General features: G+C 36.7%; 1 pseudogene; it reads right to left on the reverse strand.

The window, feature by feature from the left end:
- Window positions 1-921: 921 nt before the first annotated feature.
- Window positions 922-2561, reverse strand: LOC121100475 (annotated as a pseudogene).
- Window positions 2562-11057: the final 8496 nt, after the last annotated feature.

Raw genomic sequence — 11057 nt, forward strand, 5'->3', positions numbered from 1 at the left:
TAGGGCAAAAACCAAAGCAGAATCTGGTATAGCTTTGTCTGTGCCTCTCTTTGTAGCTGGGTATACCTGGCCCTTTCCACAGTATCTTCTAGAATAACTCCCTTGGAGACAAGGACTCTCAGTGTTTTATCTCTTTCTAGATGTGGTCTACAAACAAGTCAGTGGCCTGAAGCAATCTAGAAGACTCTGAGAGCATTAGCAGAGGAACTATGGTCTGTGAATTTCCAGGGGAAGGAAGGAGCATACCACCTTTTCCATCTCGTCCTGTGACCTGGATTAGTAAGAGTGGTCTCTATTGGAGAGTACGTGCAGGGAAGTGCCTACCAAAATAAATAGAAGAAGGACAAGGTTCTGTGTACTTGCTCATTTCTAGCAGACACATTTCTCTTGGCTGACTTTTTAACAGTGAGTGAAGACAGCCATTGATGCTGTGTGAACCACTCATGTTCAAGGACACCCCTGGAATCTATATGGATATTTAGGGGGCAACCTCCAGAATACCAGGAATGGCATGAAACCCACTAAATAGGCCGTTAGACTGAAGAAGGGACAGCGTTTTTTAGGGGCAAATGATCATTATTCAATGCTTATTGTTTGCTGCCTTCCATGTAGAGGACAGAGATGCTTTTTACAAAGCAACATGCAAGGAAAGGATGATAATACCTTTTTTATGAGTTGCAGTGATTGGAGTCCCATGAAGTGCAGTCATAGTAGAGTGGGCTTTGATGGGGGGCATCGATTTAGAAATATAACTCTACTCTTATCTTCCTCATGAAGAATGTAGGGTTTAAGTACAGCCAAAGTTTCAGTTCCTTTTCTCTTTCTTTCTTTTCTTTCTTTCTTTCTTTCTCTTTCTTTCTTTCTTTCTTTCTTTCTTTCTTTCTTTCTTTCTTTCTTTCTTTCGTTAATTCTCTTTTTTTTTTATTTATAATCTTATTTATTTGTTACTCTTAGAAAATCTCATTTTTGATTGGACTCAGACTTAGGGGTAAAAGCTCTCAGAGATGACAGCCCCCGTCTCTTGATAATCTGTTCTTGGAATTTTTCTTTGGCTTCCTTCATTCTCTTGGCCAAAAGTTTAGTATATTCTGCAGCCTCTTCTTTATTTTTCCGAGTACTCTGTTTCTTTAGAGCAACACCAATGTTTGTACAGGAGGACACCTGGGGTAACAAGATGCTGAATTTGGGGTGCTTGGTTCTAGAGTTCTTCTTTGTTTAGGGACTTTCTCACAACATACTGGTGGGCATCATATTCTTTAGAGAGATTGAAATGTTTATGGATTCTGCTGGCTCTTTTGGGCCCCAGGTGATGAAGCACAGTAGTATCAGTGAATCCAGGAATATCCTCCTCCCAGTTTATGTTTTTGGTTTTGGGTTTTTTTTTTTTTTTTTACAATGATCAAGTTGAGAACATTGAGATTGGCATCCACAGTTCAACCCTGAACAGATTTGTGCTTTCTTTCTTCAGTCTTCCTTGGTCTGTAGCAGGAATGCCCCTTACTCAGCAACAGGCAGACACGGCCATGGGTCAAGACACGCTGCTTCATGGGGAAGCCTTGCTTGTCATTGCCACCACTGATTCAGACCATGTAACCTTTCCACTCTTCACCCAGAGCATCAGCAGCAACTTATGTGGCCATATGCTTCTCATAAAAGGTACAAAGTTGTGTTCATCGTCCACTTCAAGTAGTTTCTGGCCATTAGCACCTGGGAAAGAGATGTTCCGCGTCATTCTAACGCAGCCTACCACCTCCAAGATGCCATGAGAAAGAGGTCTTTTGGTAATCCTTGAGGCAAGTTTTGCAAGATTATTTTGAGAATCAGATTGAAATCCATCACATGTTATTGTAATTAAGCTACGAAATTTAAATTATTCGAACATTTAAAAAAACGTAGAATGGAATTGCTTAGTGATGAATGTATTTCTCTTCACATTAATTATCTTTTAAAATTTTATATGTTCTTTACCTCTAATTCTAAGTATCCCCCTAGTTTGGGGACAATCATTCAATTGATTTTAGGAATGTATATTAGTCCCTATCAGAGGTGAGATGTGATGGAGTTTAGAGCTTATTTGGACAGATACTTATTAAAAATGTCTGTGGTCTTACTGGCTTGCAAACAAAAAGTTTGTCATCCAAAAACACTTATAATGTGATGTTAGTTTGTAAGAAGTGATGAGGTTGAAGATGATTTTTTTCTCTTCCCAGCAATGTAGTGTTGAGTCAAACTTTGGAGGTTGCTTTAAGAAGGAAACACAAAATTTGAGACTTCAGGTAGAAACACAAATTTTGCCACCTGAATTTATGGTAAGTGACAAGAGAAGAAATCAAGTTGGCTGGCACAATTTTACTTCATATTCCTTGATGTATAATCACTTTTAGTGGTTTGGATTCTTTTAAAGTTCCCATCTTTCTATATGTAACACATTTCTGCAGAAATTTTAAAAGAACTAAATGAACACTGTTATTGCACTATCTCCCTTTTAAACTTGGATATTTATAAACATTTAGGATGAATTGCTTTTCAGAAAGTTGATTGATTGGCTGGCCCCATTTTGAATTAAGTAGGACCATTTATTTTATAGAAAAAAAAAAAAAGAGAGAGCTCCATCTTCTATTGGAAAGAAACTCACCACTTAAAATCCAGGTATTTTTAGTGTTCAAAAATCAAAGTTAAATTCTTCTCAGAACCCTCACTTGATAGACCTTTCAGTGTGTGCTTTGATTAACTGTCTGGTTGATTGATTGATGGCCCTTTCCTCATTGGGCTGAATTGACTGTGAAGGTGTCTGCAATAAAAAGACCATGCTGTGTATTTTGTGAATGAATTCAGCTGATGGTCTTTCTATGGTAGTTTATAAGAGACTATGGAGAAGTAGGCATTGGGATTTCAAAGCTGTGCCTCAGCTTCTTCATTTTGATATATTTTATATATCTAATATATAAATTCTACAATATATTAATTATAATATAAAGTTTGTTTCTGAAAAAACATTAATATTTTAAAAGACATGACATTATTTAACTATAGTATCAATATTTTATTAATGAAGGCCTAGCTGCTTCTGCAACTGTATAATAACACTAATATTCCAGTTCTGGTTTGTCCAAAAACTCTCCTGGAAAAATGGAGGGAGATACTCTCTATTTGTGATCCTTACATGTTTGGGAAAGTTATTTTAAATTTTCCAACTAAACTTCCCTTGGACTCTGAAACCAGGCTGCTGAACTCAAATTCCAATTCTACATTTCATTATTGTAGGTCTTGAACAAGTTTTCATAACTGCCCTGTGCTCCATTTTTTTCTCTATAACTGGGATCATATTACCTCTTTTAGTATTATGAAGATCACATGAGTTATTAGATACCTAGCACATAATAAATTATTCCTATTACTTTTTATTATTCTTGATAACCCTAGCCCAAAGAATGTGGCTCACATCTACTAATTGCTGGGTGAGAGGGGATGTTGGCAACATATTAGAATTCCAGAAGGCCTGTTCTTCTTTCTGAATCTTGCTATAAGGGCTATTATAATTAGATAATACAAATTGAGATATTTTTCCAATTTCCACTAAATAGATAGTTATTGAGTATCTACCATGTGTCATACTTTATATTACCTTTTAGAAATGCAAAGACAAATAAGACGGAACCTCTTTTTTAAAATCTCAGTAAAATAGAAAGTTTATCAAACACTTGGGCATCTGTAATTTGCCTTGCGCCAAGAAGTATATATAGGGGCCTGGGTAACTGAATAAGTGTAGAACACAGTCAAGATCACCAATGTGAGCTGTGAAGATCTATGGTTCCATCTTTCAAAGGCCCCATAGAGTATCGTTAAAGACAGAAATTTCATAATTAAATTTTAGTGATATTCAGGGAGGAGATAGAAGTTACAATGCCATATGCCCTCAACACCCAGCAAGCTTGAGGTCTGGGATAATCTACTGGAGGGCAGATTGTACGATTGCCCCAGACCTACCCAAGACACACGTCTGTTTATGAATGACATGACTTCACAAATTGGTTTAAACAAGATACTCAACTCCATTCAGGGAATGGGAAGTTGTAAAAGAAGTTGTCGTGATAGAATTACAGAGAATCAAAATCAGAGGGAGACATTTTACTGTAAGGATTAATTATAATATACCCTGATTATTTTTACCTGTATTTATTTATTTATTCATTCGTTGATTCATTTTTGCAACAACATGGATTGAACTAGAGGGTATTAAGCTAAGCAAAATAAGTCAGTCAGAGAAAGACAAATATATGATTTCACTCATTTGTGGAATTTAAGAAACAAAACAGATGAACATAGGGGAAGAGAAGGAAGAATAAAATAAGGTAAAAACAGAGAGGGAGGCAAACCATAAGAGACTCTTAACTATAGGAAACAAACTGAGGGTTGCTGGAGGGGAGTTGGGTGGGGTAACTGTGATGGACATTAAGGAGGGCACTTGATGTAATGAGCACTGGGTGTTGTATGCAACTGAGGAATCACTAAATTCTACTCCTGAAACTAATAATACATTATATGTTAACTAAATTGAATTTAAATAAAAAAATACTCCCTGATTTTGAAATTAATCCTCCCCATTTTATAAATTTCACCTACATGGGTGTGTGAGTATTCATAATGGCCAGAAAATAGTTGGAGTAGGGCTTTAATGAAAGATTAACAGCTATTCAAAAAAAGAGACTTAAACACTTAGGAAAATAACCAGACAAATATTTAATACAAGTTAGATCTTCTTCCATTGCTTTGGTTGGTTGAAATAAATTGAATCAGCAATGGCGTGGAGGGGGGGGCACTGTGCTTTTTAGAAGAAAGATGGTGGCTTTTATGCCAGGCAGACATGGATGGGAGGTGGGGTAATATGATGGGTTGTTGAATCCTAGCCTGTGATTCTATATGTGTAACCTTGGATGAGATATTAAATATTTTATTCCTCTAGTACCTCACTTGCATAAACCAAAAGCTGGTTTGAGGATTAAATACTAAAGTGTGTAAGACACTTGGCAAGCTCTCTGTTAACCTGGCATTTCAACAGAGTCTCAATGAAGAACAGTTATTTCTGTTTACTTAGCCACTGAGATGAGTGTGTCTAACACTGGACTAGGGAGACTCAACCCTATTTTCTTTGGGAAGTATTGTGTGATCTTCCATTCTGGCTTATAGGGCTTGAGTGTTTTCCCCAGTGGGATGTCAATTTTTTCAGGGTGGGAACTGAGGCTTTGTCTCTCATTCTTCAACATCTAGTACAGAGTCTATCTCTTAGAAGTTATTTAACTGATTTTGAATGCTGGCTTCTACTCTACTTACCATCTTTGGTGATCACAGAAGATTCTAGATAATAATAAATGCAGTTCTGAACACAACAGAACTCACTAACAAATATAATTCCTTTCCTGTAATGGGCAGAAACAATAAAGGGGATTTATCTTGGCTTAAGAACATTTTTCTATTGTACTTAATAACAGCATACTTTTGATTTTTCTGGAAAATAACTCGCCTAATGGTTATTTTGCAGATGATTTTTTATTTTAAAAAATTTTTAAAAGTAATCATAGTAAACATAGGGCTCAAACTCATGACCCAAAGATCAATGGCTCCACTGACTGAGCCATTCAGGTGCCTCTGCAGAAGATTATTTTTAACTAATCTAATGTTTATCAGATATCCTATGATTGATAGACATTGAGTGATGTATATTGAGAGAGGAGTTTCAGGCATTATTTTTAGTACATTGAACCATTAAATATTGCATAGTTCATTCTCCTGGCTATAGTAAAGCAACCATGAAAGCTCGCTATCTTTCCTCCTTTAAATATTTGTAAATGGTAGAGACTAATGTGATTAAAATGCTAATTAACATGGCAAGCCACTCAAAAGTTATGATTAGTACTTTATTTTTTAAAAACATTTTATTTATTTTAGAGAGAGAGAGAGTGGGGGGAGGAGCAGAGGGAGAGGGACAAGCAGACTCTGCCCCGAGCAACATGGGACTTGATCCCAGAGCCCTGAGATCACGACCTGAACCAAAATCAAGAGTTAGATGCTTAACCAACTGAGCCATCCAGGTGCCTCAGTTATGGTTAGTAATTTAAATAATCTTGAAAATTGGATTTTTAGGACTGGAATGGGACAAAACCCCACAAATCAATGTGTTTTGTCCATAAAAATCAAACAGAATCATAATGAGGAAAAAGCAGCATATATATATATATATATATATATATATATATATTTACTCAGCTACAAAATACAGAGTTGCTACATTCTTCAAATTCCATAAGAGCATGGATCATTTATTTTACTGTCCCTTAGTTCCTTACACAATAGCAGAACACTTACAAGACCCCTTAGGAGCAATAGTGACACACACTGAGGTTATTCATTATTAGGGGCTGTTGATAGCAGGGGGGACTTTTCTCTGGAGCTTTCAAATTTTACATCTTTCTTCAGTTACTTCTTCATTTTCAGAATTCTTGCAAAGTAGCAGTAAAAATGTGCTAGTTATGTAATGGGCATGTCTGTAGGATATTGACTTGCCCAGCAAATTCAAATATTTGTCTTTACTGTATTTTTTAAACAATGTCATTTAATCAAGAGTAAATTTTGTTATTGAATGGAATGTAAGCTTGCTTGCTTGCTTGTCTTTGTAAAGGTAGTTAAATGAAAAATTTCTGAATCTCCTGAACTCATGGAATGATAATTTTCTGGCGTTGCTCATAGTTTTGTGTTCATTAAAATATAATAATTAAAAAAATTGTGTTAGGGTCTTCTTTGTTAGGAAGAAGAGAACCACATCACCATGAAGAGAAAACAATAATAAGATAATGTTTTATTTATTTTTTTAAAGAAGATAATGTTTTAAAGTTTAAGAACTATCATGTTCCTTATTTTCTAAGAAGTATCTGACACTTCCTCCTCCATGAAATACTTTTATGGTTCTCTTCCTACCTCACTGGTCATTTAGTTATGCTCCTGACCTTTGGAACTCTGAAAAATGGAGCATGTTTTGGGCTTGGTGCTCTGCTGTCTTCTCTACTCTACCTACATAGCACATTACCAAGTGATCCCATCCAGCCCCATGGCCTTAATTCCATCAACAGAGTGATGCAAAACTGTACGTTTGCAATACTGATCTCTTCACTGAGTTTCAGACTCTTAAGTTCTTTAGACTAATTGGCATTAGCTGTTGGAGGTTTAGCAGTCACTTCAGGTTTATTATGTCTAAAACAGAGTTCTTGATTCTTCCTTCAAACCCGCAACTCTGCTATCTTCCCTATCTTGGTAAAAAGCTCCAAAGGTTGTCCCACTGATAAGACTAGAAACTTCAGGGTCCTCCCTACTTTCTCTCTGTTCCTGACATCTGACTTCTTGTCCATTAAAAAATCCTGTTTACTCTAAATGGGCGCTTCCTCCAACTGCTCTGCTACTGCCCCAGTTTAAGACACTATCGTATCTCCCCTAAATGGTGCAATACCACAGACGGCTTTATCTGCTTTCATTTTACTCTTCCCTCACTGCCCCACCCCCTAACAAAGCATCTAGGGACTTTTTAAAAATTTAAATCAAATTCCCTATTCAAAACCTACCAAATACTCCTTTTAATAACAGTCAAATCTAAGGCCTTTACTGTGGCCTGCAAGGCCCTGCATGAGTTGCCTTATGTCTACCCTATTCATACATCTCCTATGCCTTTCTTTCCTCCTTATGCAGTTGCCTTCATTCACACAGGTCCTCTTCATCAGATTTTTTTTTTTTTCTGCAAGAAACAGATAGTAAATATATTAGGCTTTTTAAGTCATATGGTCTTTGGAACAACTCCTCCATTCTGCCCTTGTAGCCCACAAGCAACGATAGACAATATGTAAACAAATAAACGTGGCTGTGTTTCAATAAAAGCTTTTTGGGATTGAAATGGAATATCATATAATTTTTACATATCACAAAATATTATATGTATTGTACTTGTGTTTTCTTCAACTACTTAAAATATAAAATCCATTCATAATGCACGAGTTGTACAAAAACAGACCGTGGGCCAGATCTGACCCACAAAACAGTTTGCCAATCCCTGTTCTTGATGACCCTTAGACACAGTAAGCTTGGTCCCATCTCAGGGCCTTTGCATTTGCTCTTTGGTTTTCTGGATTTATGGATGCTTCTCCCAGAGCATTGCATGATTGTTTTTTCAAATTATCCATGTCTCAGATCTTACATCATTTTCTCAGATAGTACTTTCTTAACAATCATTCTCTTCCCTCTCTATGCACTCAGCCTGTTTTATGTACTTTATAGATGTTATCTCTACTTTGACTTAAATAATTTACTGCTATACTTGTTTAATGGTCTGTCTTTCCCATGAGAAGATTGACTCTCTAGAGGCAGGGGTCTTGTCTTTTCCTCCACTCTTTTTCCAGCTCCCATTGTAATGTTTCCTTCTTAGTTGGCTCAGTTAATTATGGTCGAATGGATATATGTAGTCAGAGCCACTGTTTTTGCTTGAAAGTATAGACTTTATGGTAAAAAGCATAAACTTTATGGTAAAATGGACTAGGGTTCAGATTTTAATTCTGTGATTTGTTGGCTTGGCAAATCTGTCTGGATTACCTTAGCTCTGAAGCATCAGTTTTTTCATTTATAACATATGGTTACACACCTGTCAAAATGGCCAAAATTAACAACACAAGAAACAAAAGGTGTTGATGAGGACGTGGAGAAAGGGGAACCCTCTTACGCTCTTGGGGGGAATGCAAACTGGCGCAGCCACTCTGGAAAATAATTTGGAACTTCCTCAAAAAGTTAAAAATAGAACTACCCTAGGATCCAGCAACTATACTACTAGGTATTTATCCAAAGAATACAAATATGCTAATTCAAAGGGATACATGCACCCTGATATCTATAGCAAAAAACCAAATTATGGAAACCAAATTATGGAAAGAGCCCAAATGTTCATTGACTGATGAATGGATAAAGAAGATGTGGTATATATCAATGGAATATTACTAAGCTGTCAAAAAAGAATAAAATCTTGCCCTTTGCAACGATGTGGATGTAGCTAGAGAATATTATGCTATTAATTACTAAGCAAAATAAATCAGTCAGAGAAGGACAAATACCATATGATTTCACTCATATTTGGAATTTAAGAAACAGAACAAAGATCGTAGGGGAAAAAAAGAGAGAGAGAGACAACCAAGAAACAGACTCTTAACTATAGAGAACAAATTGATGGTTATCAGAAGAAAGGTGGATGGGGGATGGGGGAAACAGGTGATGGGGAATTAAGGAGGGCTCTTGTGATGAGCATCAGGTGTTGTATGGAACCGTTGAATCACTAAATTGTACACCTGAAACTAATATTGGACTGTATGTTAACTAACCGGAATTTAAATAAAAACTTAAAAAAATACTAATAATAACATAGAGGTTGATCGAAAGATAAAGCAGAGGATACATGTAAAAAACTTAGACCAGTGCATCTTATAAATCAGTAATAAATTACATGAATGTGAATTCTTGTCACTCTCTCTGGACTCTAAATTTTGAGGACAGAGATTGTATCTTTCTTGCTACTATACATTCCTGGCTTCTGGCACATGGAAAGATCAATAAATACTGTTGGTCTGATGAGTGAGTGAATGAATAAATGATATAGGAGGTCAAACACTGTAATGTGTTAGGCCTTTGGACATGCAGTGGTGGTATTTTTTAAAAGATTCTATTTATTTTAGAGTTAGAGAGAGAAAGTGAGCAGGGGGAAGAACAGAGGGAGAGGGCGAGAGAATCTCAAGCAGACTCCCTGTTGAGCACAGAGCCTGATGCAGAGCTCAATCCCACGACCCTGAGGTCATGGCCTGACCTGAAACCGAGAGGCAGAAGTTTAACCAACTGAGCCACCCAGGGGCCCCATGCAGGGGTGGTATTAACCAAAGTATGTCACGTTTAGTCAGACAGTCATAGGAATTTGATTGCTTGATACCTCTGTATTTTAAATATGGGCTTCTTGCTGGCCGACTATTATTGAACTCTGAACACTATGTGAAAACTGAGATTCGGGAACTTAGGTAGCTGGTGAGACTGATCTTATGAAATTCACCTGGGGAAGCAAAAACATTTGGTTCTACGGGGAATTAGGAGACTCATAGGCTTTACTTATTAATCTGCAAAAAATGAAATAGTCTGGCATACCTGATACATACTGCTGTTCTCAGGTTCTTGGAGGACACTTAGATTTAGCCTGTGAGGGAATGGCAAAGCTCTCTCCACTGTAAGCAAGGCTGGCAGGGCTGTAGTCTGCGGACTGACACCCAATGAGTGCTCATTTGGGTCAGGCCACATCTGAGAGTATGATGGCTTCTGCGATGGCGCTGCAAGGATGTTACATCCGAGTCCTCTCTGGGAATTCTGACTCTCTCCATTTTCAGACTTAGTCCAACTTTTATTCTCTCAGATTACCCTGAACTTGCTCTTGATTGCCAGTAGTTTTTCTGGTTCACAAATCATGTGATTGTGATGTGATGTGAAAAGATCAATAACCTCTTTGAAGTTTTCATTTCAGTCTGAAATCACCTCATTTTCTATCTCCTATAATTTTTGCCAAGACAAAAAATTAAAAAGATGGTGCCGAAAAAAAAAAGGTGATGCTAAGCTACGAAAACTTTCAAACTATGTATGTGAGTCCAGTAGATGTGATTTTAAATTAATCATTTAAGGTATAATTTTAGGAAAAATTTGAATTAGATGTCTTTTTTGTTTCCTGCACTTGACACTGACTTTCTGTAGACTTTATGGAACTGCAAGAAACACAATTCAGAAAGAATACAATTTTGAAACATGTTATACTAAACAAAAAAGCAATGCTCCCCCCCCAATACTACAACAATAACAGAAACAAAAGGACATCACAAATTATAGAGGAACCAGACAGTGTGTATTTCAGTGTAGTCAAACACTTATTCTGAGCTTTATTACTTGAAGTTCAACATAGTTTGTGGAATATTCTAGTGCTCTGAGAAGGATTATTTTATTTTATT

The sequence above is a fragment of the Ursus maritimus genome, unplaced genomic scaffold (genome assembly GCF_017311325.1).
Source record: "Ursus maritimus isolate PB19 unplaced genomic scaffold, ASM1731132v1 scaffold_4, whole genome shotgun sequence".
In the NCBI taxonomy this organism is placed as follows: domain Eukaryota; kingdom Metazoa; phylum Chordata; class Mammalia; order Carnivora; family Ursidae; genus Ursus; species Ursus maritimus.